Here is a 23,112-nt window from a genome sequence, read left to right as displayed (position 1 = left end):
AGATAGTGCATAAAGATCTAAGCGAGCATGAATTAAACGGGTGCGATCATACCAGCACTAATGCACCGGATCCCATCAGAACTACGAAGTTAAGCGTGCTTGGGGGAGAGTAGTACTAGGATGGGTTACCTCCTGGGAAGTCCTCGTGTTGCACCCCAATTTTATTAATATTTTATTTTGATTTGTATTTGCAAATTCCATTTGTTGTTTCTGGGAGACAACTGGAAACAATGCGTCGGATACTCGGACCATTTGCGGCACGATCGTCATTACTGAATGGCAACGATGCAAGAACCGGGCTTTCGGCATTCGTCATGCATTGTGGGCCCCGCGATAGTATTGCATCTATCCGGGGGTGCGGCAGATCTGAAATGCAAACACTCTGCTCACGTAGGAGCTTGTGCACGGTTACCAAGGGAGGAAGGCTGCATACACAGTTTTTTCAAATCTAAAACAATTAATGGAGGGGAGCAAGATAGTGCATAAAGATCTAAGCGAGCATGAATTAAACGGGTGCGATCATACCAGCACTAATGCACCGGATCCCATCAGAACTCCGAAGTTAAGTGTGCATGGGCGGGAGTAGTCCTAGGATGGGTGACCTCCTTGGAAGTCCTCGTGTTGCACCCCTATTTTATTAATATTTTATTTCGATATCGTATTTGCAAATTCCATTTGTCGTTTCGGCGAGACAAACGCAAACAACGCGCCGGATACTCGGACCATTTGCGGCACGATTGTCATTACTGAATGGGAACCGTGAAAAAACCAGGCTTTTGGCATTCGTCGTGCATTGTGGGCCCCACGATAGTATTGCATCTATCCGGGGGTGCGGCAGATCTAAAAAGCAAACACTCTGCTCACGTAAGAGCTTGTGCACGATTACCAAGGGAGGAAGGCTGCATACACAGTTTTTTTCAAGTCTAAAACAATTAATGGAGGGGAGCAAGATAGTGCATAAAGATCTAAGCGAGCATGAATTAAACGGGTGCGATCATACCAGCACTAATGCACCGGATCCCATCAGAACTCCGAAGTTAAGCGTGCTTGGGCGAGAGTAGTACTCGGATGGGTGACCTCCTGGGAAGTCCTCGTGTTGCACCCCAATTTTATTAATATTTTATTTTGATTTGTATTTGCAAATTCCATTTGTTGTTTCTGGGAGACAACTGGAAACAATGCGTCGGATACTCGGACCATTTGCGGCACGATCGTCATTACTGAATGGCAACGATGCAAGAACCGGGCTTTCGGCATTCGTCATGCATTGTGGGCCCCGCGATAGTATTGCATCTATCCGGGGGTGCGGCAGATCTGAAATACAAACACTCTGCTCACGTAGGAGCTTGTGCACGGTTACCAAGGGAGGAAGGCTGCATACACAGTTTTTTCAAATCTAAAACAATTAATGGAGGGGAGCAAGATAGTGCATAAAGATCTAAGCGAGCATGAATTAAACGGGTGCGATCATACCAGCACTAATGCACCGGATCCAATCAGAACTACGAAGTTAAGCGTGCTTGGGGGAGAGTAGTACTAGGATGGGTTACCTCCTGGGAAGTCCTCGTGTTGCACCCCAATTTTATTAATATTTTATTTTGATTTGTATTTGCAAATTCCATTTGTTGTTTCTGGGAGACAACTGGAAACAATGCGTCGGATACTCGGACCATTTGCGGCACGATCGTCATTACTGAATGGCAACGATGCAAGAACCGGGCTTTCGGCATTCGTCATGCATTGTGGGCCCCGCGATAGTATTGCATCTATCCGGGGGTGCGGCAGATCTGAAATGCAAACACTCTGCTCACGTAGGAGCTTGTGCACGGTTACCAAGGGAGGAAGGCTGCATACACAGTTTTTTCAAATCTAAAACAAATAATGGAGGGGAGCAATATAGTGCATAAAAATCTAAGCGAGCATGAATTAAACGGGTGCGATCATACCAGCACTAATGCATCGGATCCCATCAGAACTCCGAAGTTAAGTGTGCATGGGCGGGAGTAGTCCTAGGATGGGTGACCTCCTGGGAAGTCCTCGTGTTGCACCCCAATTTTATTAATATTTTATTTCGATATCGTATTTGCAAATTCCATTTGTCGTTTCGGCGAGACAAACGCAAACAACGCGCCGGATACTCGGACCATTTGCGGCACGATTGTCATTACTGAATGGGAACCGTGAAAAAACCGGGCTTTTGGCATTCGTCGTGCATTGTGGGCCCCGCGATAGTATTGCATCTATCCGGGGGTGCGGCAGATCTAAAAAGCAAACACTCTGCTCACGTAAGAGCTTGTGCACGGTTACCAAGGGAGGAAGGCTGCATACACAGTTTTTTTCAAGTCTAAAACAATTAATGGAGGGGAGCAAGATAGTGCATAAAGATCTAAGCGAGCATGAATTAAACGGGTGCGATCATACCAGCACTAATGCACCGGATCCCATCAGAACTCCGAAATTAAGCGTGCTTGGGCGAAAGTAGTACTAGGATGGGTGACCTCCTGGGAAGTCCTCGTGTTGCACCCCAATTTTATTAATATTTTATTTTGATTTGTATTTGCAAATTCCATTTGTTGTTTCTGGGAGACAACTGGAAACAATGCGTCGGATACTCGGACCATTTGCGGCACGATCGTCATTACTGAATGGCAACGATGCAAGAACCGGGCTTTCGGCATTCGTCATGCATTGTGGGCCCCGCGATAGTATTGCATCTATCCGGGGGTGCGGCAGATCTGAAATACAAACACTCTGCTCACGTAGGAGCTTGTGCACGGTTACCAAGGGAGGAAGGCTGCATACACAGTTTTTTCAAATCTAAAACAATTAATGGAGGGGAGCAAGATAGTGCATAAAGATCTAAGCGAGCATGAATTAAACGGGTGCGATCATACCAGCACTAATGCACCGGATCCCATCAGAACTCCGAAGTTAAGCGTGCTTGGGCGAGAGTAGTACTAGGATGGGTGACCTCCTTGGAAGTCCTCGTGTTGCACCCCAATTTTATTAATATTTTATTTTGATTTGTATTTGCAAATTCCATTTGTTGTTTCTGGGAGACAACTGGAAACAATGCGTCGGATACTCGGACCATTTGCGGCACGATCGTCATTACTGAATGGCAACGATGCAAGAACCGGGCTTTCGGCATTCGTCATGCATTGTGGGCCCCGCGATAGTATTGCATCTATCCGGGGGTGCGGCAGATCTGAAATGCAAACACTCTGCTCACGTAGGAGCTTGTGCACGGTTACCAAGGGAGGAAGGCTGCATACACAGTTTTTTCAAATCTAAAACAATTAATGGAGGGGAGCAAGATAGTGCATAAAGATCTAAGCGAGCATGAATTAAACGGGTGCGATCATACCAGCACTAATGCACCGGATCCCATCAGAACTCCGAAGTTAAGTGTGCATGGGCGGGAGTAGTCCTAGGATGGGTGACCTCCTGGGAAGTCCTCGTGTTGCACCCCAATTTTATTAATATTTTATTTCGATATCGTATTTGCAAATTCCATTTGTCGTTTCGGCGAGACAAACGCAAACAACGCGCCGGATACTCGGACCATTTGCGGCACGATTGTCATTACTGAATGGGAACCGTGAAAAAACCGGGCTTTTGGCATTCGTCGTGCATTGTGGGCCCCGCGATAGTATTGCATCTATCCGGGGGTGCGGCAGATCTAAAAAGCAAACACTCTGCTCACGTAAGAGCTTGTGCACGGTTACCCAGGGAGGAAGGCTGCATACACAGTTTTTTTCAAGTCTAAAACAATTAATGGAGGGGAGCAAGATAGTGCATAAAGATCTAAGCGAGCATGAATTAAACGGGTGCGATCATACCAGCACTAATGCACCGGATCCCATCAGAACTCCGAAGTTAAGCGTGCTTGGGCGAGAGTAGTACTAGGATGGGTGACCTCCTGGGAAGTCCTCGTGTTGCACCCCAATTTTATTAATATTTTATTTTGATTTGTATTTGCAAATTCCATTTGTTGTTTCTGGGAGACAACTGGAAACAATGCGTCGGATACTCGGACCATTTGCGGCACGATCGTCATTACTGAATGGCAACGATGCAAGAACCGGGCTTTCGGCATTCGTCATGCATTGTGGGCCCCGCGATAGTATTGCATCTATCCGGGGGTGCGGCAGATCTGAAATACAAACACTCTGCTCACGTAGGAACTTGTGCACGGTTACCAAGGGAGGAAGGCTGCATACACAGTTTTTTCAAATCTAAAACAATTAATGGAGGGGAGCAAGATAGTGCATAAAGATCTAAGCGAGCATGAATTAAACGGGTGCGATCATACCAGCACTAATGCACCGGATCCCATCAGAACTCCGAAGTTAAGCGTGCTTGGGCGAGAGTAGTACTTGGATGGGTGACCTCCTGGGAAGTCCTCGTGTTGTACCCCAATTTTATTAATATTTTATTTTGATTTGTATTTGCAAATTCCATTTGTTGTTTCTGGGAGACAACTGGAAACAATGCGTCGGATACTCGGACCATTTGCGGCACGATCGTCATTACTGAATGGCAACGATGCAAGAACCGGGCTTTCGGCATTCGTCATGCATTGTGGGCCCCGCGATAGTATTGCATCTATCCGGGGGTGCGGCAGATCTGAAATGCAAACACTCTGCTCACGTAGGAGCTTGTGCACGGTTACCAAGGGAGGAAGGCTGCATACACAGTTTTTTCAAATCTAAAACAATTAATGGAGGGGAGCAAGATAGTGCATAAAGATCTAAGCGAGCATGAATTAAACGGGTGTGATCATACCAGCACTAATGCACCGGATCCCATCAGAACTCCGAAGTTAAGTGTGCATGGGCGGGAGTAGTCCTAGGATGGGTGACCTCCTTGGAAGTCCTCGTGTTGCACCCCTATTTTATTAATATTTTATTTCGATATCGTATTTGCAAATTCCATTTGTCGTTTCGGCGAGACAAACGCAAACAACGCGCCGGATACTCGGACCATTTGCGGCACGATTGTCATTACTGAATGGGAACCGTGAAAAAACCAGGCTTTTGGCATTCGTCGTGCATTGTGGGCCCCACGATAGTATTGCATCTATCCGGGGGTGCGGCAGATCTAAAAAGCAAACACTCTGCTCACGTAAGAGCTTGTGCACGGTTACCAAGGGAGGAAGGCTGCATACACAGTTTTTTTCAAGTCTAAAACAATTAATGGAGGGGAGCAAGATAGTGCATAAAGATCTAAGCGAGCATGAATTAAACGGGTGCGATCATACCAGCACTAATGCACCGGATCCCATAAGAACTCCGAAGTTAAGCGTGCTTGGGCGAGAGTAGTACTAGGATGGGTGACCTCCTGGGAAGTCCTCGTGTTGCACCCCAATTTTATTAATATTTTATTTTGATTTGTATTTGCAAATTCCATTTGTTGTTTCTGGGAGACAACTGGAAACAATGCGTCGGATACTCGGACCATTTGCGGCACGATCGTCATTACTGAATGGCAACGATGCAAGAACCGGGCTTTCGGCATTCGTCATGCATTGTGGGCCCCGCGATAGTATTGTATCTATCCGGGGGTGCGGCAGATCTGAAATACAAACACTCTGCTCACGTAGGAGCTTGTGCACGGTTACCAAGGGAGGAAGGCTGCATACACAGTTTTTTCAAATCTAAAACAATTAATGGAGGGGAGCAAGATAGTGCATAAAGATCTAAGCGAGCATGAATTAAACGGGTGCGATCATACCAGCACTAATGCACCGGATCCCATCAGAACTCCGAAGTTAAGCGTACTTGGGCGAGAGTAGTACTAGGATGGGTGACCTCCTTGGAAGTCCTCGTGTTGCACCCCAATTTTATTAATATTTTATTTTGATTTGTATTTGCAAATTCCATTTGTTGTTTCTGGGAGACAACTGGAAACAATGCGTCGGATACTCGGACCATTTGCGGCACGATCGTCATTACTGAATGGCAACGATGCAAGAACCGGGCTTTCGGCATTCGTCATGCATTGTGTGCCCCGCGATAGTATTGCATCTATCCGGGGGTGCGGCAGATCTGAAATGCAAACACTCTGCTCACGTAGGAGCTTGTGCACGGTTACCAAGGGAGGAAGGCTGCATACACAGTTTTTTCAAATCTAAAACAATTAATGGAGGGGAGCAAGATAGTGCATAAAGATCTAAGCGAGCATGAATTAAACGGGTGCGATCATACCAGCACTAATGCACCGGATCCCATCAGAACTCCGAAGTTAAGTGTGCATGGGCGGGAGTAGTCCTAGGATGGGTGACCTCCTGGGAAGTCCTCGTGTTGCACCCCAATTTTATTAATATTTTATTTCGATATCGTATTTGCAAATTCCATTTGTCGTTTCGGCGAGACAAACGCAAACAACGCGCCGGATACTCGGACCATTTGCGGCACGATTGTCATTACTGAATGGGAACCGTGAAAAAACCGGGCTTTTGGCATTCGTCGTGCATTGTGGGCCCCGCGATAGTATTGCATCTATCCGGGGGTGCGGCAGATCTAAAAAGCAAAACTCTGCTCACGTAAGAGCTTGTGCACGGTTACCAAGGGAGGAAGGCTGCATACACAGTTTTTTTCAAGTCTAAAACAATTAATGGAGGGGAGCAAGATAGTGCATAAAGATCTAAGCGAGCATGAATTAAACGGGTGCGATCATACCAGCACTAATGCACCGGATCCCATCAGAACTCCGAAGTTAAGCGTGCTTGGGCGAGAGTAGTACTAGGATGGGTGACCTCCTGGGAAGTCCTCGTGTTGCACCCCAATTTTATTAATATTTTATTTTGATTTGTATTTGCAAATTCCATTTGTTGTTTCTGGGAGACAACTGGAAACAATGCGTCGGATACTCGGACCATTTGCGGCACGATCGTCATTACTGAATGGCAACGATGCAAGAACCGGGCTTTCGGCATTCGTCATGCATTGTGGGCCCCGCGATAGTATTGCATCTATCCGGGGGTGCGGCAGATCTGAAATACAAACACTCTACTCACGTAGGAACTTGTGCAGGGTTACCTAGGGAGGAAGGCTGCATACACAGTTTTTTCAAATCTAAAACAATTAATGGAGGGGAGCAAGATAGTGCATAAAGATCTAAGCGAGCATGAATTAAACGGGTGCGATCATACCAGCACTAATGCACCGGATCCCATCAGAACTCCGAAGTTAAGCGTGCTTGGGCGAGAGTAGTACTAGGATGGGTGACCTCCTGGGAAGTCCTCGTGTTGTACCCCAATTTTATTAATATTTTATTTTGATTTGTATTTGCAAATTCCATTTGTTGTTTCTGGGAGACAACTGGAAACAATGCGTCGGATACTCGGACCATTTGCGGCACGATCGTCATTACTGAATGGCAACGATGCAAGAACCGGGCTTTCGGCATTCGTCATGCATTGTGGGCCCCGCGATAGTATTGCATCTATCCGGGGGTGCGGCAGATCTGAAATGCAAACACTCTGCTCACGTAGGAGCTTGTGCACGGTTACCAAGGGAGGAAGGCTGCATACACAGTTTTTTCAAATCTAAAACACTTAATGGAGGGGAGCAAGATAGTGCATAAAGATCTAAGCGAGCATGAATTAAACGGGTGCGATCATACCAGCACTAATGCACCGGATCCCATCAGAACTCCGAAGTTAAGCGTGCTTGGGCGAGAGTAGTACTAGGATGGGTGACCTCCTGGGAAGTCCTCGTGTTGCACCCCAATTTTATTAATATTTTATTTTGATTTGTATTTGCAAATTCCATTTGTTGTTTCTGGGAGACAACTGGAAACAATGCGTCGGATACTCGGACCATTTGCGGCACGATCGTCATTACTGAATGGCAACGATGCAAGAACCGGGCTTTCGGCATTCGTCATGCATTGTGGGCCCCGCGATAGTATTGCATCTATCCGGGGGTGCGGCAGATCTGAAATACAAACACTCTGCTCACGTAGGAGCTTGTGCACGGTTACCAAGGGAGGAAGGCTGCATACACAGTTTTTTCAAATCTAAAACAATTAATGGAGGGGAGCAAGATAGTGCATAAAGATCTAAGCGAGCATGAATTAAACGGGTGCGATCATACCAGCACTAATGCACCGGATCCCATCAGAACTCCGAAGTTAAGCCTGCTTGGGCGAGAGTAGTACTAGGATGGGTGACCTCCTGGGAAGTCCTCGTGTTGCACCCCAATTTTATTAATATTTTATTTTGATTTGTATTTGCAAATTCCATTTGTTGTTTCTGGGAGACAACTGGAAACAATGCGTCGGATACTCGGACCATTTGCGGCACGATCGTCATTACTGAATGGCAACGAAGCAAGAACCGGGCTTTCGGCATTCGTCATGCATTGTGGGCCCCGCGATAGTATTGCATCTATCCGGGGGTGCGGCAGATCTGAAATGCAAACACTCTGCTCACGTAGGAGCTTGTGCACGGTTACCAAGGGAGGAAGGCTGCATACACAGTTTTTTCAAATCTAAAACTAATAATGGAGGGGAGCAAGATAGTGCATAAAGATCTAAGCGAGCATGAATTAAACGGGTGCGATCATACCAGCACTAATGCACCGGATCCCATCAGAACTCCGAAGTTAAGTGTGCATGGGCGGGAGTAGTCCTAGGATGGTTGACCTCCTGGGAAGTCCTCTTGTTGCACCCCAATTTTATTAATATTTTATTTCGATATCGTATTTGCAAATTCCATTTGTCGTTTCGGCGAGACAAACGCAAACAACGCGCCGGATACTCGGACCATTTGCGGCACGATTGTCGTTACTGAATGGGAACCGTGAAAAAACCGGGCTTTTGGCATTCGTCTTGCATTGTGGGCCCCGCGATAGTATTGCATCTATCCGGGGGTGCGGCAGATCTAAAAAGCAAACACTCTGCTCACGTAAGAGCTTGTGCACGGTTACCAAGGGAGGAAGGCTGCATACACAGTTTTTTTCAAGTCTAAAACAATTAATGGAGGGGAGCAAGATAGTGCATAAAGATCTAAGCGAGCATGAATTAAACGGGTGCGGTCATACCAGCACTAATGCACCGGATCCCATCAGAACTCCGAAGTTAAGCGTGCTTGGGCGAGAGTAGTACTAGGATGGGTGACCTCCTGGGAAGTCCTCGTGTTGCACCCCAATTTTATTAATATTTTATTTTGATTTGTATTTGCAAATTCCATTTGTTGTTTCTGGGAGACAACTGGAAACAATGCGTCGGATACTCGGACCATTTGCGGCACGATCGTCATTACTGAATGGCAACGATGCAAGAACCGGGCTTTCGGCATTCGTCATGCATTGTGGGCCCCGCGATAGTATTGCATCTATCCGGGGGTGCGGCAGATCTGAAATACAAACACTCTACTCACGTAGGAACTTGTGCAGGGTTACCTAGGGAGGAAGGCTGCATACACAGTTTTTTCAAATCTAAAACAATTAATGGAGGGGAGCAAGATAGTGCATAAAGATCTAAGCGAGCATGAATTAAACGGGTGCGATCATACCAGCACTAATGCACCGGATCCCATCAGAACTCCGAAGTTAAGCGTGCTTGGGCGAGAGTAGTACTAGGATGGGTGACCTCCTGGGAAGTCCTCGTGTTGTACCCCAATTTTATTAATATTTTATTTTGATTTGTATTTGCAAATTCCATTTGTTGTTTCTGGGAGACAACTGGAAACAATGCGTCGGATACTCGGACCATTTGCGGCACGATCGTCATTACTGAATGGCAACGATGCAAGAACCGGGCTTTCGGCATTCGTCATGCATTGTGGGCCCCGCGATAGTATTGCATCTATCCGGGGGTGCGGCAGATCTGAAATGCAAACACTCTGCTCACGTAGGAGCTTGTGCACGGTTACCAAGGGAGGAAGGCTGCATACACAGTTTTTTCAAATCTAAAACACTTAATGGAGGGGAGCAAGATAGTGCATAAAGATCTAAGCGAGCATGAATTAAACGGGTGCGATCATACCAGCACTAATGCACCGGATCCCATCAGAACTCCGAAGTTAAGCGTGCTTGGGCGAGAGTAGTACTAGGATGGGTGACCTCCTGGGAAGTCCTCGTGTTGCACCCCAATTTTATTAATATTTTATTTTGATTTGTATTTGCAAATTCCATTTGTTGTTTCTGGGAGACAACTGGAAACAATGCGTCGGATACTCGGACCATTTGCGGCACGATCGTCATTACTGAATGGCAACGATGCAAGAACCGGGCTTTCGGCATTCGTCATGCATTGTGGGCCCCGCGATAGTATTGCATCTATCCGGGGGTGCGGCAGATCTGAAATGCAAACACTCTGCTCACGTAGGAGCTTGTGCACGGTTACCAAGGGAGGAAGGCTGCATACACAGTTTTTTCAAATCTAAAACACTTAATGGAGGGGAGCAAGATAGTGCATAAAGATCTAAGCGAGCATGAATTAAACGGGTGCGATCATACCAGCACTAATGCACCGGATCCCATCAGAACTCCGAAGTTAAGCGTGCTTGGGCGAGAGTAGTACTAGGATGGGTGACCTCCTGGGAAGTCCTCGTGTTGCACCCCAATTTTATTAATATTTTATTTTGATTTGTATTTGCAAATTCCATTTGTTGTTTCTGGGAGACAACTGGAAACAATGCGTCGGATACTCGGACCATTTGCGGCACGATCGTCATTACTGAATGGCAACGATGCAAGAACCGGGCTTTCGGCATTCGTCATGCATTGTGGGCCCCGCGATAGTATTGCATCTATCCGGGGGTGCGGCAGATCTGAAATACAAACACTCTGCTCACGTAGGAGCTTGTGCACGGTTACCAAGGGAGGAAGGCTGCATACACAGTTTTTTCAAATCTAAAACAATTAATGGAGGGGAGCAAGATAGTGCATAAAGATCTAAGCGAGCATGAATTAAACGGGTGCGATCATACCAGCACTAATGCACCGGATCCCATCAGAACTCCGAAGTTAAGCCTGCTTGGGCGAGAGTAGTACTAGGATGGGTGACCTCCTGGGAAGTCCTCGTGTTGCACCCCAATTTTATTAATATTTTATTTTGATTTGTATTTGCAAATTCCATTTGTTGTTTCTGGGAGACAACTGGAAACAATGCGTCGGATACTCGGACCATTTGCGGCACGATCGTCATTACTGAATGGCAACGAAGCAAGAACCGGGCTTTCGGCATTCGTCATGCATTGTGGGCCCCGCGATAGTATTGCATCTATCCGGGGGTGCGGCAGATCTGAAATGCAAACACTCTGCTCACGTAGGAGCTTGTGCACGGTTACCAAGGGAGGAAGGCTGCATACACAGTTTTTTCAAATCTAAAACAAATAATGGAGGGGAGCAAGATAGTGCATAAAGATCTAAGCGAGCATGAATTAAACGGGTGCGATCATACCAGCACTAATGCACCGGATCCCATCAGAACTCCGAAGTTAAGTGTGCATGGGCGGGAGTAGTCCTAGGATGGGTGACCTCCTGGGAAGTCCTCTTGTTGCACCCCAATTTTATTAATATTTTATTTCGATATCGTATTTGCAAATTCCATTTGTCGTTTCGGCGAGACAAACGCAAACAACGCGCCGGATACTCGGACCATTTGCGGCACGATTGTCGTTACTGAATGGGAACCGTGAAAAAACCGGGCTTTTGGCATTCGTCTTGCATTGTGGGCCCCGCGATAGTATTGCATCTATCCGGGGGTGCGGCAGATCTAAAAAGCAAACACTCTGCTCACGTAAGAGCTTGTGCACGGTTACCAAGGGAGGAAGGCTGCATACACAGTTTTTTTCAAGTCTAAAACAATTAATGGAGGGGAGCAAGATAGTGCATAAAGATCTAAGCGAGCATGAATTAAACGGGTGCGGTCATACCAGCACTAATGCACCGGATCCCATCAGAACTCCGAAGTTAAGCGTGCTTGGGCGAGCGTAGTACTAGGATGGGTGACCTCCTGGGAAGTCCTCGTGTTGCACCCCAATTTTATTAATATTTTATTTTGATTTGTATTTGCAAATTCCATTTGTTGTTTCTGGGAGACAACTGGAAACAATTCGTCGGATACTCGGACCATTTGCGGCACGATCGTCATTACTGAATGGCAACGATGCAAGAACCGGGCTTTCGGCATTCGTCATGCATTGTGGGCCCCGCGATAGTATTGCATCTATCCGGGGGTGCGGCAGATCTAAAAAGCAAACACTCTGCTCACGTAAGAGCTTGTGCAAGGTTACCAAGGGAGGAAGGCTGCATACACAGTTTTTTCAAGTCTAAAACAATTAATGGAGGGGAGCAAGATAGTGCATAAAGATCTAAGCGAGCATGAATTAAACGGGTGCGATCATACCAGCACTAATGCACCGGATCCCATCAGAACTCCGAAGTTAAGCGTGCTTGGGCGAGAGTAGTACTAGGATGGGTGACCTCTTGGGAAGTCCTCGTGTTGCACCCCAATTTTATTAATATTTTATTTTGATTTGTATTTGCAAATTCCATTTGTTGTTTCTGGGAGACAACTGGAAACAATGCGTCGGATACTCGGACCATTTGCGGCACGATCGTCATTACTGAATGGCAACGATGCAAGAACCGGGCTTTCGGCATTCGTCATGCATTGTGGGCCCCGCGATAGTATTGCATCTATCCAGGGGTGCGGCAGATCTGAAATGCAAACACTCTGCTCACGTAGGAGCTTGTGCACGGTTACCAAGGGAGGAAGGCTGCATACACAGTTTTTTCAAATCTAAAACAATTAATGGAGGGGAGCAAGATAGTGCATAAAGATTAAGCGAGCATGAATTAAACGGGTGCGATCATACCAGCAGTAATGCACCGGATCCCATCAGAACTCCGAAGTTAAGTGTGCATGGGCGGGAGTAGTCCTAGGATGGGTGACCTCCTGGGAAGTCCTCGTGTTGCACCCCAATTTTATTAATATTTTATTTCGATATCGTATTTGCAAATTCCATTTGTCGTTTCGGCGAGACAAACGCAAACAACGCGCCGGATACTCGGACCATTTGCGGCACAATCGTCATTACTGAATGAGAACCGTGCAAAAACCGGGCTTTTGGCATTCGTCATGCATTGTGGGCCCCGCGATAGTATTGCATCTATCCGGGGGTGCGACAGATCTGAAAAGCAAACACTCTGCTCACGTAGGAGCTTGTGCACGGTTACCAAGGGAGGAAGGCTGCATACACAGTTTTTTCAAGTCTAAAACAATTAATGGAGGGCAGCAAGATAGTGCACAAAGATCTAAGCGAGCATGAATTAAACGGGTGCGATCATACCAGCACTAATGCACCGGATCTCATCAGAACTCCGAAGTTAAGCGTGCTTGGGCGAGAGTAGTACTAGGAAGGGTGACCTCCTGGGAAGTCCTCGTGTTGCACCCCAATTTTATTAATATTTTATTTTGATTTGTATTTGCAAATTCCATTTGTTGTTTCTGGGAGACAACTGGAAACAATGCGTCGGATACTCGGACCATTTGCGGCACGATCGTCATTACTGAATGGCAACGATGCAAGAACCGGGCTTTCGGCATTCGTCGTGCATTGTGGGCCCCGCGATAGTATTGCATCTATCCGGGGGTGCGGCAGATCTAAAAAGCAAACACTCTGCTCACGTAAGGGCTTGTGCACGGTTACCAAGGGAGGAAGGCTGCATACACAGTTTTTTCAAGTCTAAAACAATTAATGGAGGGGAGCAAGATAGTGCATAAAGATCTAAGCGAGCATGAATTAAACGGGTGTGATCATACCAGCACTAATGCACCGGATCCCATCAGAACTCCGAAGTTAAGCGTGCTTGGGCGAGAGTAGTACTAGGATGGGTGACCTCCTGGGAAGTCCTCGTGTTGCACCCCAATTTTATTAATATTTTATTTTGATTTGTATTTGCAAATTCCATTTGTTGTTTCTGGTAGACAACTGGAAACAATGCGTCGGATACTCGGACCATTTGCGGCACGATCGTCATTACTGAATGGCAACGATGCAAGAACCGGGCTTTCGGCATTCGTCATGCATTGTGGGCCCCGCGATAGTATTGCATCTATCCGGGGGTGCGGCAGATCTGAAATGCAAACACTCTGCTCACGTAGGAGCTTGTGCACGGTTACCAAGGGAGGAAGGCTGCATACACAGTTTTTTCAAATCTAAAACAATTAATGGAGGGGAGCAAGATAGTGCATAAAGATCTAAGCGAGCATGAATTAAACGGGTGCGATCATACCAGCACTGATGCACCGGATCCCATCAGAACTCCGAAGTTAAGTGTGCATGGGCGGGAGTAGTCCTAGGATGGGTGACCTCCTGGGAAGTCCTCGTGTTGCACCCCAATTTTATTAATATTTTATTTCGATATCGCATTTGCAAATTCCATTTGTCGTTTCGGCGAGACAAACGCAAACAACGCGCCGGATACTCGGACCATTTGCGGCACAATCGTCATTACTGAATGAGAACCGTGCAAAAACCGGGCTTTTGGCATTCGTCGTGCATTGTGGGCCCCGCGATAGTATTGCATCTATCCGGGGGTGCGACAGATCTGAAAAGCAAACACTCTGCTCACGTAGGAGCTTGTGCACGGTTACCAAGGGAGGAAGGCTGCATACACAGTTTTTTCAAGTCTAAAACAATTAATGGAGGGGAGCAAGATAGTGCATAAAGATCTAAGCGAGCATGAATTAAACGGGTGCGATCATACCAGCACTAATGCACCGGATCCCATCAGAACTCCGAAGTTAAGCGTGCTTGGGCGAGAGTAGTACTAGGATGGGTGACCTCCTGGGAAGTCCTCGTGTTGCACCCCAATTTTATTAATATTTTATTTTGATTTGTATTTGCAAATTCCATTTGTTGTTTCTGGGAGACAACTGGAAACAATGCGTCGGATACTCGGACCATTTGCGGCACGATCGTCATTACTGAATGGCAACGATGCAAGAACCGGGCTTTCGGCATTCGTCATGCATTGTGGGCCCCGCGATAGTATTGCATCTATCCGGGGGTGCGGCAGATCTGAAATACAAACACTCTACTCACGTAGGAACTTGTGCAGGGTTACCTAGGGAGGAAGGCTGCATACACAGTTTTTTCAAATCTAAAACAATTAATGGAGGGGAGCAAGATAGTGCATAAAGATCTAAGCGAGCATGAATTAAACGGGTGCGATCATACCAGCACTAATGCACCGGATCCCATCAGAACTCCGAAGTTAAGCGTGCTTGGGCGAGAGTAGTACTAGGATGGGTGACCTCCTGGGAAGTCCTCGTGTTGTACCCCAATTTTATTAATATTTTATTTTGATTTGTATTTGCAAATTCCATTTGTTGTTTCTGGGAGACAACTGGAAACAATGCGTCGGATACTCGGACCATTTGCGGCACGATCGTCATTACTGAATGGCAACGATGCAAGAACCGGGCTTTCGGCATTCGTCATGCATTGTGGGCCCCGCGATAGTATTGCATCTATCCGGGGGTGCGGCAGATCTGAAATGCAAACACTCTGCTCACGTAGGAGCTTGTGCACGGTTACCAAGGGAGGAAGGCTGCATACACAGTTTTTTCAAATCTAAAACACTTAATGGAGGGGAGCAAGATAGTGCATAAAGATCTAAGCGAGCATGAATTAAACGGGTGCGATCATACCAGCACTAATGCACCGGATCCCATCAGAACTCCGAAGTTAAGCGTGCTTGGGCGAGAGTAGTACTAGGATGGGTGACCTCCTGGGAAGTCCTCGTGTTGCACCCCAATTTTATTAATATTTTATTTTGATTTGTATTTGCAAATTCCATTTGTTGTTTCTGGGAGACAACTGGAAACAATGCGTCGGATACTCGGACCATTTGCGGCACGATCGTCATTACTGAATGGCAACGATGCAAGAACCGGGCTTTCGGCATTCGTCATGCATTGTGGGCCCCGCGATAGTATTGCATCTATCCGGGGGTGCGGCAGATCTGAAATGCAAACACTCTGCTCACGTAGGAGCTTGTGCACGGTTACCAAGGGAGGAAGGCTGCATACACAGTTTTTTCAAATCTAAAACACTTAATGGAGGGGAGCAAGATAGTGCATAAAGATCTAAGCGAGCATGAATTAAACGGGTGCGATCATACCAGCACTAATGCACCGGATCCCATCAGAACTCCGAAGTTAAGCGTGCTTGGGCGAGAGTAGTACTAGGATGGGTGACCTCCTGGGAAGTCCTCGTGTTGCACCCCAATTTTATTAATATTTTATTTTGATTTGTATTTGCAAATTCCATTTGTTGTTTCTGGGAGACAACTGGAAACAATGCGTCGGATACTCGGACCATTTGCGGCACGATCGTCATTACTGAATGGCAACGATGCAAGAACCGGGCTTTCGGCATTCGTCATGCATTGTGGGCCCCGCGATAGTATTGCATCTATCCGGGGGTGCGGCAGATCTGAAATACAAACACTCTGCTCACGTAGGAGCTTGTGCACGGTTACCAAGGGAGGAAGGCTGCATACACAGTTTTTTCAAATCTAAAACAATTAATGGAGGGGAGCAAGATAGTGCATAAAGATCTAAGCGAGCATGAATTAAACGGGTGCGATCATACCAGCACTAATGCACCGGATCCCATCAGAACTCCGAAGTTAAGCCTGCTTGGGCGAGAGTAGTACTAGGATGGGTGACCTCCTGGGAAGTCCTCGTGTTGCACCCCAATTTTATTAATATTTTATTTTGATTTGTATTTGCAAATTCCATTTGTTGTTTCTGGGAGACAACTGGAAACAATGCGTCGGATACTCGGACCATTTGCGGCACGATCGTCATTACTGAATGGCAACGAAGCAAGAACCGGGCTTTCGGCATTCGTCATGCATTGTGGGCCCCGCGATAGTATTGCATCTATCCGGGGGTGCGGCAGATCTGAAATGCAAACACTCTGCTCACGTAGGAGCTTGTGCACGGTTACCAAGGGAGGAAGGCTGCATACACAGTTTTTTCAAATCTAAAACAAATAATGGAGGGGAGCAAGATAGTGCATAAAGATCTAAGCGAGCATGAATTAAACGGGTGCGATCATACCAGCACTAATGCACCGGATCCCATCAGAACTCCGAAGTTAAGTGTGCATGGGCGGGAGTAGTCCTAGGATGGGTGACCTCCTGGGAAGTCCTCTTGTTGCACCCCAATTTTATTAATATTTTATTTCGATATCGTATTTGCAAATTCCATTTGTCGTTTCGGCGAGACAAACGCAAACAACGCGCCGGATACTCGGACCATTTGCGGCACGATTGTCGTTACTGAATGGGAACCGTGAAAAAACCGGGCTTTTGGCATTCGTCTTGCATTGTGGGCCCCGCGATAGTATTGCATCTATCCGGGGGTGCGGCAGATCTAAAAAGCAAACACTCTGCTCACGTAAGAGCTTGTGCACGGTTACCAAGGGAGGAAGGCTGCATACACAGTTTTTTTCAAGTCTAAAACAATTAATGGAGGGGAGCAAGATAGTGCATAAAGATCTAAGCGAGCATGAATTAAACGGGTGCGGTCATACCAGCACTAATGCACCGGATCCCATCAGAACTCCGAAGTTAAGCGTGCTTGGGCGAGAGTAGTACTAGGATGGGTGACCTCCTGGGAAGTCCTCGTGTTGCACCCCAATTTTATTAATATTTTATTTTGATTTGTATTTGCAAATTCCATTTGTTGTTTCTGGGAGACAACTGGAAACAATGCGTCGGATACTCGGACCATTTGCGGCACGATCGTCATTACTGAATGGCAACGATGCAAGAACCGGGCTTTCGGCATTCGTCATGCATTGTGGGCCCCGCGATAGTATTGCATCTATCCGGGGGTGCGGCAGATCTGAAATACAAACACTCTACTCACGTAGGAACTTGTGCAGGGTTACCTAGGGAGGAAGGCTGCATACACAGTTTTTTCAAATCTAAAACAATTAATGGAGGGGAGCAAGATAGTGCATAAAGATCTAAGCGAGCATGAATTAAACGGGTGCGATCATACCAGCACTAATGCACCGGATCCCATCAGAACTCCGAAGTTAAGCGTGCTTGGGCGAGAGTAGTACTAGGATGGGTGACCTCCTGGGAAGTCCTCGTGTTGTACCCCAATTTTATTAATATTTTATTTTGATTTGTATTTGCAAATTCCATTTGTTGTTTCTGGGAGACAACTGGAAACAATGCGTCGGATACTCGGACCATTTGCGGCACGATCGTCATTACTGAATGGCAACGATGCAAGAACCGGGCTTTCGGCATTCGTCATGCATTGTGGGCCCCGCGATAGTATTGCATCTATCCGGGGGTGCGGCAGATCTGAAATGCAAACACTCTGCTCACGTAGGAGCTTGTGCACGGTTACCAAGGGAGGAAGGCTGCATACACAGTTTTTTCAAATCTAAAACACTTAATGGAGGGGAGCAAGATAGTGCATAAAGATCTAAGCGAGCATGAATTAAACGGGTGCGATCATACCAGCACTAATGCACCGGATCCCATCAGAACTCCGAAGTTAAGCGTGCTTGGGCGAGAGTAGTACTAGGATGGGTGACCTCCTGGGAAGTCCTCGTGTTGCACCCCAATTTTATTAATATTTTATTTTGATTTGTATTTGCAAATTCCATTTGTTGTTTCTGGGAGACAACTGGAAACAATGCGTCGGATACTCGGACCATTTGCGGCACGATCGTCATTACTGAATGGCAACGATGCAAGAACCGGGCTTTCGGCATTCGTCATGCATTGTGGGCCCCGCGATAGTATTGCATCTATCCGGGGGTGCGGCAGATCTGAAATGCAAACACTCTGCTCACGTAGGAGCTTGTGCACGGTTACCAAGGGAGGAAGGCTGCATACACAGTTTTTTCAAATCTAAAACACTTAATGGAGGGGAGCAAGATAGTGCATAAAGATCTAAGCGAGCATGAATTAAACGGGTGCGATCATACCAGCACTAATGCACCGGATCCCATCAGAACTCCGAAGTTAAGCGTGCTTGGGCGAGAGTAGTACTAGGATGGGTGACCTCCTGGGAAGTCCTCGTGTTGCACCCCAATTTTATTAATATTTTATTTTGATTTGTATTTGCAAATTCCATTTGTTGTTTCTGGGAGACAACTGGAAACAATGCGTCGGATACTCGGACCATTTGCGGCACGATCGTCATTACTGAATGGCAACGATGCAAGAACCGGGCTTTCGGCATTCGTCATGCATTGTGGGCCCCGCGATAGTATTGCATCTATCCGGGGGTGCGGCAGATCTGAAATACAAACACTCTGCTCACGTAGGAGCTTGTGCACGGTTACCAAGGGAGGAAGGCTGCATACACAGTTTTTTCAAATCTAAAACAATTAATGGAGGGGAGCAAGATAGTGCATAAAGATCTAAGCGAGCATGAATTAAACGGGTGCGATCATACCAGCACTAATGCACCGGATCCCATCAGAACTCCGAAGTTAAGCCTGCTTGGGCGAGAGTAGTACTAGGATGGGTGACCTCCTGGGAAGTCCTCGTGTTGCACCCCAATTTTATTAATATTTTATTTTGATTTGTATTTGCAAATTCCATTTGTTGTTTCTGGGAGACAACTGGAAACAATGCGTCGGATACTCGGACCATTTGCGGCACGATCGTCATTACTGAATGGCAACGAAGCAAGAACCGGGCTTTCGGCATTCGTCATGCATTGTGGGCCCCGCGATAGTATTGCATCTATCCGGGGGTGCGGCAGATCTGAAATGCAAACACTCTGCTCACGTAGGAGCTTGTGCACGGTTACCAAGGGAGGAAGGCTGCATACACAGTTTTTTCAAATCTAAAACAAATAATGGAGGGGAGCAAGATAGTGCATAAAGATCTAAGCGAGCATGAATTAAACGGGTGCGATCATACCAGCACTAATGCACCGGATCCCATCAGAACTCCGAAGTTAAGTGTGCATGGGCGGGAGTAGTCCTAGGATGGGTGACCTCCTGGGAAGTCCTCTTGTTGCACCCCAATTTTATTAATATTTTATTTCGATATCGTATTTGCAAATTCCATTTGTCGTTTCGGCGAGACAAACGCAAACAACGCGCCGGATACTCGGACCATTTGCGGCACGATTGTCGTTACTGAATGGGAACCGTGAAAAAACCGGGCTTTTGGCATTCGTCTTGCATTGTGGGCCCCGCGATAGTATTGCATCTATCCGGGGGTGCGGCAGATCTAAAAAGCAAACACTCTGCTCACGTAAGAGCTTGTGCACGGTTACCAAGGGAGGAAGGCTGCATACACAGTTTTTTTCAAGTCTAAAACAATTAATGGAGGGGAGCAAGATAGTGCATAAAGATCTAAGCGAGCATGAATTAAACGGGTGCGGTCATACCAGCACTAATGCACCGGATCCCATCAGAACTCCGAAGTTAAGCGTGCTTGGGCGAGCGTAGTACTAGGATGGGTGACCTCCTGGGAAGTCCTCGTGTTGCACCCCAATTTTATTAATATTTTATTTTGATTTGTATTTGCAAATTCCATTTGTTGTTTCTGGGAGACAACTGGAAACAATGCGTCGGATACTCGGACCATTTGCGGCACGATCGTCATTACTGAATGGCAACGATGCAAGAACCGGGCTTTCGGCATTCGTCATGCATTGTGGGCCCCGCGATAGTATTGCATCTATCCGGGGGTGCGGCAGATCTAAAAAGCAAACACTCTGCTCACGTAAGAGCTTGTGCAAGGTTACCAAGGGAGGAAGGCTGCATACACAGTTTTTTCAAGTCTAAAACAATTAATGGAGGGGAGCAAGATAGTGCATAAAGATCTAAGCGAGCATGAATTAAACGGGTGCGATCATACCAGCACTAATGCACCGGATCCCATCAGAACTCCGAAGTTAAGCGTGCTTGGGCGAGAGTAGTACTAGGATGGGTGACCTCTTGGGAAGTCCTCGTGTTGCACCCCAATTTTATTAATATTTTATTTTGATTTGTATTTGCAAATTCCATTTGTTGTTTCTGGGAGACAACTGGAAACAATGCGTCGGATACTCGGACCATTTGCGGCACGATCGTCATTACTGAATGGCAACGATGCAAGAACCGGGCTTTCGGCATTCGTCATGCATTGTGGGCCCCGCGATAGTATTGCATCTATCCAGGGGTGCGGCAGATCTGAAATGCAAACACTCTGCTCACGTAGGAGCTTGTGCACGGTTACCAAGGGAGGAAGGCTGCATACACAGTTTTTTCAAATCTAAAACAATTAATGGAGGGGAGCAAGATAGTGCATAAAGATTAAGCGAGCATGAATTAAACGGGTGCGATCATACCAGCAGTAATGCACCGGATCCCATCAGAACTCCGAAGTTAAGTGTGCATGGGCGGGAGTAGTCCTAGGATGGGTGACCTCCTGGGAAGTCCTCGTGTTGCACCCCAATTTTATTAATATTTTATTTCGATATCGTATTTGCAAATTCCATTTGTCGTTTCGGCGAGACAAACGCAAACAACGCGCCGGATACTCGGACCATTTGCGGCACAATCGTCATTACTGAATGAGAACCGTGCAAAAACCGGGCTTTTGGCATTCGTCATGCATTGTGGGCCCCGCGATAGTATTGCATCTATCCGGGGGTGCGACAGATCTGAAAAGCAAACACTCTGCTCACGTAGGAGCTTGTGCACGGTTACCAAGGGAGGAAGGCTGCATACACAGTTTTTTCAAGTCTAAAACAATTAATGGAGGGCAGCAAGATAGTGCACAAAGATCTAAGCGAGCATGAATTAAACGGGTGCGATCATACCAGCACTAATGCACCGGATCTCATCAGAACTCCGAAGTTAAGCGTGCTTGGGCGAGAGTAGTACTAGGAAGGGTGACCTCCTGGGAAGTCCTCGTGTTGCACCCCAATTTTATTAATATTTTATTTTGATTTGTATTTGCAAATTCCATTTGTTGTTTCTGGGAGACAACTGGAAACAATGCGTCGGATACTCGGACCATTTGCGGCACGATCGTCATTACTGAATGGCAACGATGCAAGAACCGGGCTTTCGGCATTCGTCGTGCATTGTGGGCCCCGCGATAGTATTGCATCTATCCGGGGGTGCGGCAGATCTAAAAAGCAAACACTCTGCTCACGTAAGGGCTTGTGCACGGTTACCAAGGGAGGAAGGCTGCATACACAGTTTTTTCAAGTCTAAAACAATTAATGGAGGGGAGCAAGATAGTGCATAAAGATCTAAGCGAGCATGAATTAAACGGGTGTGATCATACCAGCACTAATGCACCGGATCCCATCAGAACTCCGAAGTTAAGCGTGCTTGGGCGAGAGTAGTACTAGGATGGGTGACCTCCTGGGAAGTCCTCGTGTTGCACCCCAATTTTATTAATATTTTATTTTGATTTGTATTTGCAAATTCCATTTGTTGTTTCTGGTAGACAACTGGAAACAATGCGTCGGATACTCGGACCATTTGCGGCACGATCGTCATTACTGAATGGCAACGATGCAAGAACCGGGCTTTCGGCATTCGTCATGCATTGTGGGCCCCGCGATAGTATTGCATCTATCCGGGGGTGCGGCAGATCTGAAATGCAAACACTCTGCTCACGTAGGAGCTTGTGCACGGTTACCAAGGGAGGAAGGCTGCATACACAGTTTTTTCAAATCTAAAACAATTAATGGAGGGGAGCAAGATAGTGCATAAAGATCTAAGCGAGCATGAATTAAACGGGTGCGATCATACCAGCACTGATGCACCGGATCCCATCAGAACTCCGAAGTTAAGTGTGCATGGGCGGGAGTAGTCCTAGGATGGGTGACCTCCTGGGAAGTCCTCGTGTTGCACCCCAATTTTATTAATATTTTATTTCGATATCGCATTTGCAAATTCCATTTGTCGTTTCGGCGAGACAAACGCAAACAACGCGCCGGATACTCGGACCATTTGCGGCACAATCGTCATTACTGAATGAGAACCGTGCAAAAACCGGGCTTTTGGCATTCGTCGTGCATTGTGGGCCCCGCGATAGTATTGCATCTATCCGGGGGTGCGACAGATCTGAAAAGCAAACACTCTGCTCA

The 23,112-nt window shown here is 46.7% G+C and overlaps 48 non-coding genes and 1 pseudogene across 48 annotated transcripts; all 49 read left to right on the top strand.

The window, feature by feature from the left end:
• The first annotated feature begins 38 nt into the window (after positions 1 to 38).
• On the top strand, positions 39 to 157 carry LOC148796892 (5S ribosomal RNA). The gene has a single exon (XR_016070047.1). It is a non-coding gene; the product is annotated as a 5S ribosomal RNA (ribosomal RNA).
• Positions 158 to 511: 354 nt separating this feature from the next.
• Positions 512 to 630, top strand: LOC148796891 (5S ribosomal RNA). The gene has a single exon (XR_016069105.1). It is a non-coding gene; the product is annotated as a 5S ribosomal RNA (ribosomal RNA).
• A 356-nt stretch (positions 631 to 986) lies between these two features.
• Positions 987 to 1,105, top strand: LOC148796890 (5S ribosomal RNA). The gene has a single exon (XR_016070427.1). It is a non-coding gene; the product is annotated as a 5S ribosomal RNA (ribosomal RNA).
• Positions 1,106 to 1,459: 354 nt separating this feature from the next.
• LOC148796889 (5S ribosomal RNA) lies at positions 1,460 to 1,578 on the top strand (annotated as a pseudogene).
• A 354-nt stretch (positions 1,579 to 1,932) lies between these two features.
• Positions 1,933 to 2,051, top strand: LOC148796888 (5S ribosomal RNA). Its single transcript, XR_016069053.1, has one exon. It is a non-coding gene; the product is annotated as a 5S ribosomal RNA (ribosomal RNA).
• A 356-nt stretch (positions 2,052 to 2,407) lies between these two features.
• LOC148796887 (5S ribosomal RNA) lies at positions 2,408 to 2,526 on the top strand. The gene has a single exon (XR_016075381.1). It is a non-coding gene; the product is annotated as a 5S ribosomal RNA (ribosomal RNA).
• A 354-nt stretch (positions 2,527 to 2,880) lies between these two features.
• Positions 2,881 to 2,999, top strand: LOC148796886 (5S ribosomal RNA). The gene has a single exon (XR_016071899.1). It is a non-coding gene; the product is annotated as a 5S ribosomal RNA (ribosomal RNA).
• A 354-nt stretch (positions 3,000 to 3,353) lies between these two features.
• LOC148796885 (5S ribosomal RNA) lies at positions 3,354 to 3,472 on the top strand. Its single transcript, XR_016074024.1, has one exon. It is a non-coding gene; the product is annotated as a 5S ribosomal RNA (ribosomal RNA).
• A 356-nt stretch (positions 3,473 to 3,828) lies between these two features.
• On the top strand, positions 3,829 to 3,947 carry LOC148796884 (5S ribosomal RNA). Its single transcript, XR_016073762.1, has one exon. It is a non-coding gene; the product is annotated as a 5S ribosomal RNA (ribosomal RNA).
• A 354-nt stretch (positions 3,948 to 4,301) lies between these two features.
• LOC148796883 (5S ribosomal RNA) lies at positions 4,302 to 4,420 on the top strand. Its single transcript, XR_016071787.1, has one exon. It is a non-coding gene; the product is annotated as a 5S ribosomal RNA (ribosomal RNA).
• A 354-nt stretch (positions 4,421 to 4,774) lies between these two features.
• On the top strand, positions 4,775 to 4,893 carry LOC148796882 (5S ribosomal RNA). The gene has a single exon (XR_016069749.1). It is a non-coding gene; the product is annotated as a 5S ribosomal RNA (ribosomal RNA).
• A 356-nt stretch (positions 4,894 to 5,249) lies between these two features.
• On the top strand, positions 5,250 to 5,368 carry LOC148796881 (5S ribosomal RNA). Its single transcript, XR_016071230.1, has one exon. It is a non-coding gene; the product is annotated as a 5S ribosomal RNA (ribosomal RNA).
• A 354-nt stretch (positions 5,369 to 5,722) lies between these two features.
• Positions 5,723 to 5,841, top strand: LOC148796880 (5S ribosomal RNA). Its single transcript, XR_016074555.1, has one exon. It is a non-coding gene; the product is annotated as a 5S ribosomal RNA (ribosomal RNA).
• A 354-nt stretch (positions 5,842 to 6,195) lies between these two features.
• LOC148796879 (5S ribosomal RNA) lies at positions 6,196 to 6,314 on the top strand. The gene has a single exon (XR_016074023.1). It is a non-coding gene; the product is annotated as a 5S ribosomal RNA (ribosomal RNA).
• Positions 6,315 to 6,669: 355 nt separating this feature from the next.
• LOC148796878 (5S ribosomal RNA) lies at positions 6,670 to 6,788 on the top strand. The gene has a single exon (XR_016073751.1). It is a non-coding gene; the product is annotated as a 5S ribosomal RNA (ribosomal RNA).
• Positions 6,789 to 7,142: 354 nt separating this feature from the next.
• Positions 7,143 to 7,261, top strand: LOC148796877 (5S ribosomal RNA). The gene has a single exon (XR_016071675.1). It is a non-coding gene; the product is annotated as a 5S ribosomal RNA (ribosomal RNA).
• A 354-nt stretch (positions 7,262 to 7,615) lies between these two features.
• LOC148796876 (5S ribosomal RNA) lies at positions 7,616 to 7,734 on the top strand. The gene has a single exon (XR_016073740.1). It is a non-coding gene; the product is annotated as a 5S ribosomal RNA (ribosomal RNA).
• Positions 7,735 to 8,088: 354 nt separating this feature from the next.
• On the top strand, positions 8,089 to 8,207 carry LOC148796875 (5S ribosomal RNA). The gene has a single exon (XR_016072395.1). It is a non-coding gene; the product is annotated as a 5S ribosomal RNA (ribosomal RNA).
• Positions 8,208 to 8,561: 354 nt separating this feature from the next.
• LOC148796874 (5S ribosomal RNA) lies at positions 8,562 to 8,680 on the top strand. Its single transcript, XR_016070774.1, has one exon. It is a non-coding gene; the product is annotated as a 5S ribosomal RNA (ribosomal RNA).
• Positions 8,681 to 9,036: 356 nt separating this feature from the next.
• Positions 9,037 to 9,155, top strand: LOC148796873 (5S ribosomal RNA). The gene has a single exon (XR_016070804.1). It is a non-coding gene; the product is annotated as a 5S ribosomal RNA (ribosomal RNA).
• Positions 9,156 to 9,509: 354 nt separating this feature from the next.
• Positions 9,510 to 9,628, top strand: LOC148796872 (5S ribosomal RNA). The gene has a single exon (XR_016071674.1). It is a non-coding gene; the product is annotated as a 5S ribosomal RNA (ribosomal RNA).
• Positions 9,629 to 9,982: 354 nt separating this feature from the next.
• Positions 9,983 to 10,101, top strand: LOC148796871 (5S ribosomal RNA). The gene has a single exon (XR_016073728.1). It is a non-coding gene; the product is annotated as a 5S ribosomal RNA (ribosomal RNA).
• A 354-nt stretch (positions 10,102 to 10,455) lies between these two features.
• LOC148796870 (5S ribosomal RNA) lies at positions 10,456 to 10,574 on the top strand. The gene has a single exon (XR_016073717.1). It is a non-coding gene; the product is annotated as a 5S ribosomal RNA (ribosomal RNA).
• Positions 10,575 to 10,928: 354 nt separating this feature from the next.
• LOC148796869 (5S ribosomal RNA) lies at positions 10,929 to 11,047 on the top strand. Its single transcript, XR_016072394.1, has one exon. It is a non-coding gene; the product is annotated as a 5S ribosomal RNA (ribosomal RNA).
• Positions 11,048 to 11,401: 354 nt separating this feature from the next.
• On the top strand, positions 11,402 to 11,520 carry LOC148796868 (5S ribosomal RNA). The gene has a single exon (XR_016069841.1). It is a non-coding gene; the product is annotated as a 5S ribosomal RNA (ribosomal RNA).
• A 356-nt stretch (positions 11,521 to 11,876) lies between these two features.
• On the top strand, positions 11,877 to 11,995 carry LOC148796867 (5S ribosomal RNA). The gene has a single exon (XR_016072038.1). It is a non-coding gene; the product is annotated as a 5S ribosomal RNA (ribosomal RNA).
• Positions 11,996 to 12,349: 354 nt separating this feature from the next.
• Positions 12,350 to 12,468, top strand: LOC148796866 (5S ribosomal RNA). The gene has a single exon (XR_016069415.1). It is a non-coding gene; the product is annotated as a 5S ribosomal RNA (ribosomal RNA).
• Positions 12,469 to 12,821: 353 nt separating this feature from the next.
• On the top strand, positions 12,822 to 12,940 carry LOC148796865 (5S ribosomal RNA). The gene has a single exon (XR_016069210.1). It is a non-coding gene; the product is annotated as a 5S ribosomal RNA (ribosomal RNA).
• Positions 12,941 to 13,295: 355 nt separating this feature from the next.
• Positions 13,296 to 13,414, top strand: LOC148796864 (5S ribosomal RNA). The gene has a single exon (XR_016072480.1). It is a non-coding gene; the product is annotated as a 5S ribosomal RNA (ribosomal RNA).
• A 354-nt stretch (positions 13,415 to 13,768) lies between these two features.
• On the top strand, positions 13,769 to 13,887 carry LOC148796863 (5S ribosomal RNA). Its single transcript, XR_016070574.1, has one exon. It is a non-coding gene; the product is annotated as a 5S ribosomal RNA (ribosomal RNA).
• A 354-nt stretch (positions 13,888 to 14,241) lies between these two features.
• On the top strand, positions 14,242 to 14,360 carry LOC148796862 (5S ribosomal RNA). The gene has a single exon (XR_016073716.1). It is a non-coding gene; the product is annotated as a 5S ribosomal RNA (ribosomal RNA).
• Positions 14,361 to 14,715: 355 nt separating this feature from the next.
• On the top strand, positions 14,716 to 14,834 carry LOC148796861 (5S ribosomal RNA). The gene has a single exon (XR_016073706.1). It is a non-coding gene; the product is annotated as a 5S ribosomal RNA (ribosomal RNA).
• A 354-nt stretch (positions 14,835 to 15,188) lies between these two features.
• LOC148796860 (5S ribosomal RNA) lies at positions 15,189 to 15,307 on the top strand. The gene has a single exon (XR_016071673.1). It is a non-coding gene; the product is annotated as a 5S ribosomal RNA (ribosomal RNA).
• A 354-nt stretch (positions 15,308 to 15,661) lies between these two features.
• LOC148796859 (5S ribosomal RNA) lies at positions 15,662 to 15,780 on the top strand. The gene has a single exon (XR_016073695.1). It is a non-coding gene; the product is annotated as a 5S ribosomal RNA (ribosomal RNA).
• Positions 15,781 to 16,134: 354 nt separating this feature from the next.
• Positions 16,135 to 16,253, top strand: LOC148796858 (5S ribosomal RNA). The gene has a single exon (XR_016073684.1). It is a non-coding gene; the product is annotated as a 5S ribosomal RNA (ribosomal RNA).
• Positions 16,254 to 16,607: 354 nt separating this feature from the next.
• Positions 16,608 to 16,726, top strand: LOC148796857 (5S ribosomal RNA). The gene has a single exon (XR_016072393.1). It is a non-coding gene; the product is annotated as a 5S ribosomal RNA (ribosomal RNA).
• Positions 16,727 to 17,080: 354 nt separating this feature from the next.
• LOC148796856 (5S ribosomal RNA) lies at positions 17,081 to 17,199 on the top strand. Its single transcript, XR_016069840.1, has one exon. It is a non-coding gene; the product is annotated as a 5S ribosomal RNA (ribosomal RNA).
• A 356-nt stretch (positions 17,200 to 17,555) lies between these two features.
• Positions 17,556 to 17,674, top strand: LOC148796855 (5S ribosomal RNA). The gene has a single exon (XR_016070803.1). It is a non-coding gene; the product is annotated as a 5S ribosomal RNA (ribosomal RNA).
• A 354-nt stretch (positions 17,675 to 18,028) lies between these two features.
• LOC148796854 (5S ribosomal RNA) lies at positions 18,029 to 18,147 on the top strand. The gene has a single exon (XR_016071672.1). It is a non-coding gene; the product is annotated as a 5S ribosomal RNA (ribosomal RNA).
• Positions 18,148 to 18,501: 354 nt separating this feature from the next.
• LOC148796853 (5S ribosomal RNA) lies at positions 18,502 to 18,620 on the top strand. Its single transcript, XR_016073673.1, has one exon. It is a non-coding gene; the product is annotated as a 5S ribosomal RNA (ribosomal RNA).
• Positions 18,621 to 18,974: 354 nt separating this feature from the next.
• LOC148796852 (5S ribosomal RNA) lies at positions 18,975 to 19,093 on the top strand. The gene has a single exon (XR_016073662.1). It is a non-coding gene; the product is annotated as a 5S ribosomal RNA (ribosomal RNA).
• A 354-nt stretch (positions 19,094 to 19,447) lies between these two features.
• LOC148796851 (5S ribosomal RNA) lies at positions 19,448 to 19,566 on the top strand. Its single transcript, XR_016072392.1, has one exon. It is a non-coding gene; the product is annotated as a 5S ribosomal RNA (ribosomal RNA).
• A 354-nt stretch (positions 19,567 to 19,920) lies between these two features.
• Positions 19,921 to 20,039, top strand: LOC148796850 (5S ribosomal RNA). Its single transcript, XR_016069839.1, has one exon. It is a non-coding gene; the product is annotated as a 5S ribosomal RNA (ribosomal RNA).
• Positions 20,040 to 20,395: 356 nt separating this feature from the next.
• On the top strand, positions 20,396 to 20,514 carry LOC148796849 (5S ribosomal RNA). The gene has a single exon (XR_016072037.1). It is a non-coding gene; the product is annotated as a 5S ribosomal RNA (ribosomal RNA).
• A 354-nt stretch (positions 20,515 to 20,868) lies between these two features.
• LOC148796848 (5S ribosomal RNA) lies at positions 20,869 to 20,987 on the top strand. Its single transcript, XR_016069403.1, has one exon. It is a non-coding gene; the product is annotated as a 5S ribosomal RNA (ribosomal RNA).
• A 353-nt stretch (positions 20,988 to 21,340) lies between these two features.
• LOC148796847 (5S ribosomal RNA) lies at positions 21,341 to 21,459 on the top strand. The gene has a single exon (XR_016069209.1). It is a non-coding gene; the product is annotated as a 5S ribosomal RNA (ribosomal RNA).
• A 355-nt stretch (positions 21,460 to 21,814) lies between these two features.
• On the top strand, positions 21,815 to 21,933 carry LOC148796846 (5S ribosomal RNA). The gene has a single exon (XR_016072479.1). It is a non-coding gene; the product is annotated as a 5S ribosomal RNA (ribosomal RNA).
• Positions 21,934 to 22,287: 354 nt separating this feature from the next.
• On the top strand, positions 22,288 to 22,406 carry LOC148796845 (5S ribosomal RNA). Its single transcript, XR_016070563.1, has one exon. It is a non-coding gene; the product is annotated as a 5S ribosomal RNA (ribosomal RNA).
• Positions 22,407 to 22,760: 354 nt separating this feature from the next.
• LOC148796844 (5S ribosomal RNA) lies at positions 22,761 to 22,879 on the top strand. Its single transcript, XR_016073715.1, has one exon. It is a non-coding gene; the product is annotated as a 5S ribosomal RNA (ribosomal RNA).
• Positions 22,880 to 23,112: the final 233 nt, after the last annotated feature.

The sequence above is a fragment of the Nelumbo nucifera genome, chromosome 4, assembly GCF_055504915.1.
Source record: "Nelumbo nucifera cultivar China Antique chromosome 4, China Antique-T2T, whole genome shotgun sequence".
Classification (NCBI taxonomy): domain Eukaryota; kingdom Viridiplantae; phylum Streptophyta; class Magnoliopsida; order Proteales; family Nelumbonaceae; genus Nelumbo; species Nelumbo nucifera.
The sequence above is the reverse complement of the archived record's forward strand: the minus strand, read 5'-3'. Positions and strand labels throughout refer to the sequence as shown.